The 4,603-nt window shown below is 33.6% G+C and overlaps 1 protein-coding gene across 1 annotated transcript in view; it reads right to left on the bottom strand.

Annotated features, from left to right (window-relative positions):
- Positions 1-4,603, bottom strand: part of LOC311597496 (olfactory receptor 7D4-like) — a gene marked incomplete at both ends in the record, with an annotated part of 336,911 nt that overhangs the window by 298,065 nt on the left and 34,243 nt on the right. The gene's annotated exons all lie outside the window — the stretch shown is intronic.

The following is a 4,603-nucleotide window of genomic DNA, read 5'->3' as shown; positions in this document are numbered from 1 at the left end:
TTCACTCCGGACTCCGAAATCTCGCGAAATTTCATTGGCCATTTATAACGCGAAGTGCATTTTGGGAAATGAAGTTTGATAACCCGAATAAGCCCTGCAGTCTTGGCGAGCTGAGAAAGCTCCCAAAACCAAGTGACTGGTGCTTCTAAATGAGAATCGCAATCGAAATGGCTTGTGGGAAATGTAGTTTCTAAGTTTGACAGTCCTGATAAGGATGGTTAGGCAGAATGTGTGTATCAGGCATATTTTCCCAAGTTCTAATTGACCCACAGCATCATATTGTCCTGTCCTCAGCTTACTCTCTTTTCTATAATCATCAGCCTGTTATCAGTCACCCCCTCATTTTAAATATGCAGTACATAATCACTATCCTTAAATGTCCATCATAACCTATACCTTTACCCTCAAACCCAGACTATCTTACACTATACACATATTAAGAATAGACACAACCCAACTTCAAATATGGCATCCACTTGCCGCTTTCAAAATCAATGCCAACACAAAACAGCTCTTGCCTCACATAAATTTTTTCTGAACCAAGTACCAGTGAACATGAGCCAGAAAAACCAAATATAAAAGGTAGTGCAGAGACTTCTCAAGAGATGAAACACAAACAGAGAAAAAAAATAATATCTTACATCTTTAGTTATTAGAAAAATGAAAATCATAACTATTTTGAGATTTTATTTTATATAAGTGAGAATGACCAAGGCAAATAAAACATTTTAAATCATTTTATTATATATTTTATTTGTTTTTATGTACACGTTTGGATACATATGTGGATGTGTTTGGTACATACACAATCATAATTTGCATATGGAGCATTGAGAGAGCATGTTGCTGGAGTCAGTCCTTTCCTTCCATCATGTATGTTATAGGGATTGAAGTGACTTCCTCAGGCTTGGAGGCAAGTGCCTTTGCACACTGAGAGATTTGCCAGTCCGGATATTTTTCTGTATATGTGAGGAAATTTGTTCTGAAAAATAATTTCTGTATTAATATTTCAAATTTTTATTTTCTGAAAATATACAAGAATAACATATGCTAATTTTGGAATTTTTTCTTTGCATAATGCTCTGCAAAATCTGAAGAATGAAAATGTTCTTAAAGAATTAAAATCACACATCAAGTTTCACAGATGTTTGCACATGTATAACCCAGTATTCAGGACAAAATAAAACACATATGTTCAATTTGTCGAAGCATAATTTTAGGATATTATACTAGCAGAAGTCTCATATATTGTACTTTAACAGAAATCTAGTCATTTTGACTAATTCTAGGCATGCAGATGCTAAGTAAAGTACACATCATTCAAGTGAAATGGTCCTGTTTTCACTTGGAACACCACCAAATACACAAGTTGCAACAAAGAGCACAATGTTATCAATGAAGGTATCAGAACAGGAGAGCTTGATGACCTGATCAAGTTGACAAAAGAAATGATCTGTGCAGAAGATGCTCCAGCACACAACAAGAAAATTTGCTCAACCACGTTCATAGCAGCCTTATTCATAATAGCCAGTTCATGGAAACAGCCAAAATTCTTAACATGTCTTCACAATGCTAAGGCCAAGCCAACGCAAAGAACAAGAAGGCTGTGATTGTTTGAGACAAAGTCATATTTACCCTGTATTTTATTTGTTATGTGAGTTATCCTTAGTTCTTCAGAATATGATTACACAAGGGAAAATCAAATTGTAAAGAGAACTAATTTAGAATCTGGCCAACAGTTCATGTTCCTGTCCAGTACACAATATGGTCTTAAAAGATATAAAATTACAACAATTCCAATAAAGAGGAAAGACGACATAGATATACGACATACACACAAATGACAAAGTATTCTGAGAATTGACTTGGCCAACACTATTGTTAGACTTATCCAACAATCAAACACTGTTAGAAAAAGGTTGTGAATAACCTCCCCAGCTTTTCTATAGAAGCCCTTGAAAGCTAACATGTGAAGTAATTCAAACATTTACCCTCATCGCCAAAGGTATTAATATTAATAAAAACTATTTAAGGCAGTCATCATATTAGAGAAGGATATTTCTCTTTTTAAAAGAAAATGTCTCTGGACACTCTGAGGACAGGTAATAGACATAAGCAGAATAAAAGAAAGCTGAAAATTTGTCATATTGAAAAAGACAATGTATCTGTAAAACGGCAGGTACTCATAGGAGGCCAGTCTCTCAAAATCTTTCACATAAAATTTCTTCACTTATTTTCTGAGATAAATCTGTGGTAAATACAGCATTCGGCAATGCTTGGATGTTTTTAAAGGAAAATAATCTTCAGCATCTCACCCACTATAAAAGAAATCACTACTACTCAACCCCTGCACACACAGGACAGAATTAAGGGCTCATGGAAGAAAGAGCAATCTCTAGATGAAGATGAAACTATTGTTTTCTGACCTTGCAGAGCTTTTACAGGAAGATTTAACTTCCTGGCACCTATGGTCTCCAGATTTCTGATGATTTAATAGCCAAAGATTCTAATTAGACAGTAAATATTAATTTCACTAGGATCTCAGGAGTGTGGATCCTTAAAGACCAACTATGTAGATGGAAGAAATTTTCAAATGTCTGATTTCCTGACCCATGAGGCTATACCGTATCTACCTAATTTGCCTTTCATTATGTTTTCTGATCACCTTCATTTCACAGACCTGACAAATATAGTACACTGAATTTTTAGTAAATTCAAACATCACAGTATACCTACATCAATATATTTATTTAAGAAACCCATTTGAATTTCATATTTGAATCTATATTATATGTTTATTGGTGTCTAAAATGTAAGCATAAATATGTTCAACACCCCGAGACATTTATTAATTAATATGTTAATCCATATCATATGTGAACTTTTAAAAGTAGTTGCATTATATATGCATATATGTGTATGTTTATTTAATTTATAAGTTGTATGAATTAATGAGATTAATTGTGAAATTTGGATAGTTACATATATTATTTTACAACATGATCTACCTTCTTTCCATGTTTTTAATCTTCTTTACTTGAGACCATTTATTATCCCAATGATTTATTCTACTTTTATGTCACTTAGCTTTTAGTGTCTCTATAAAAGAGAAAAAATTAAATTTTCAGTTATGTTTTTGACTTATTCATTCATGTGGTTTTAATTCTTTCTTTTGATAAAATTCCCCCTCCTCCATCTCTGTAACATTTTGGGGATTGTTGTAAACTACAGAGATATCAGAAATTCTTATGAATTCCTTTTGCAACATGGTTTATCCATGAAGGATGAAAATAGTGTTCTAGTAGAAATAGGAAATAACTCACATAGGTTGTGCCTAGAGGAAGGTATATTCTTTTTGTTTGCATGAAAAGTTCTGTGGATATGTTAGGTTCATTTGATTCATGATCTCATTTAGCTTCATTATTTCTCTACTTAGTTTCTGCTTCAGGGATCTCTCCATTGGTGAAAGTGGGGTGTTGAGGTCTCCCACTTTTAATATGTTGGGATCAATGTCTGATTTAAGCTTCAAGACAGTTTTTTAAAAATGAATGTCACTGTCCTTGTATTAGGGGCATAGATGTTAAGATTGTGATATCCTCTTGGTGGATCTTTCCTTTGATGGGAATGAAGTGTCCTTCCCCATCTTTTTTGATTAATTTTAGTTGAAAGTATATTTTATTAGATATTAGGATGGCTACTCCAGCTTGTTTCTTGTGTCTGTTTGCTTGGGAAATCTTTTTTTTCAGCCCTTTACTCTCGGGTAATGTCTATCTTTATGGCTGAGATGTGTTTCTTGAATGCAGCAGAATGTTCCTGCAGCCATTCTCTTAGTCCATGTATTTTTACTGGAGAGTTGAGGCCACTGATTGTTGGTTCCTTTTATGATGGAGTTAGTGGTGATAGTGCTTGGCTGTGCTTGTTTTCTTTTGGTGTTGATGTTGTGAAATTATCTATAGCCTTCATTTTCTTGGGTATAATTGATCTCATTGGTTGGGAGTTTTCTTTCTACTATTTTCTGTAAATTGGGTTAGTTGCATAGATATTGTTTAAATTTGGGTTTGTCATGGAATATCTTATTTTCTTGCTCAATGGTGATTAAAAAATTGATGGCTACAGTAGTCTGGGTTGAAATCTGTGTTTTCTGAGTGTCTGCATGACATCAACATCATGTCTTTCTGTTTTTTATGGTCCCTGTTGAGAAGTTAGGTGTGATTCAGATGGGTCTGCCTTTATATGTAACTTTGTCTTTTCCCCTTGCTGCTTTTAATAGCCTTGTTGTTGTTGTTGTTCTATAGATTTAGTGTTCAATCATTATGTGGTGGGAGAAGTTTCTTTTCTGGTATAGTCTATGTGGTGTTATATAAACCTCTTATATGTTTAAGGGTATCACTTCCTTTAGGTTGGGAAATTTTTCTTCTATGATTTTCTTAAAAATAATTTCTGGTCCTTGGAACCTGGAATCTTCTTCTTCTTCTTTTTTTAAATCTATTCCTGTTATTGTGAGATTTTATCTTTTCATGATTTCCTTCATTTCTTGGATGTTTTATGTAACAAAACTTTCTATTTTAAAATTTTCTTTGAGAGATGTGTCAATTTCTTCAAT

This window comes from Acomys minous (assembly GCF_964271855.1).
Source record: "Acomys minous genome assembly, chromosome: 5".
Lineage (NCBI taxonomy): Eukaryota > Metazoa > Chordata > Mammalia > Rodentia > Muridae > Acomys > Acomys minous.
The sequence above is the reverse complement of the archived record's forward strand: the minus strand, read 5'-3'. Positions and strand labels throughout refer to the sequence as shown.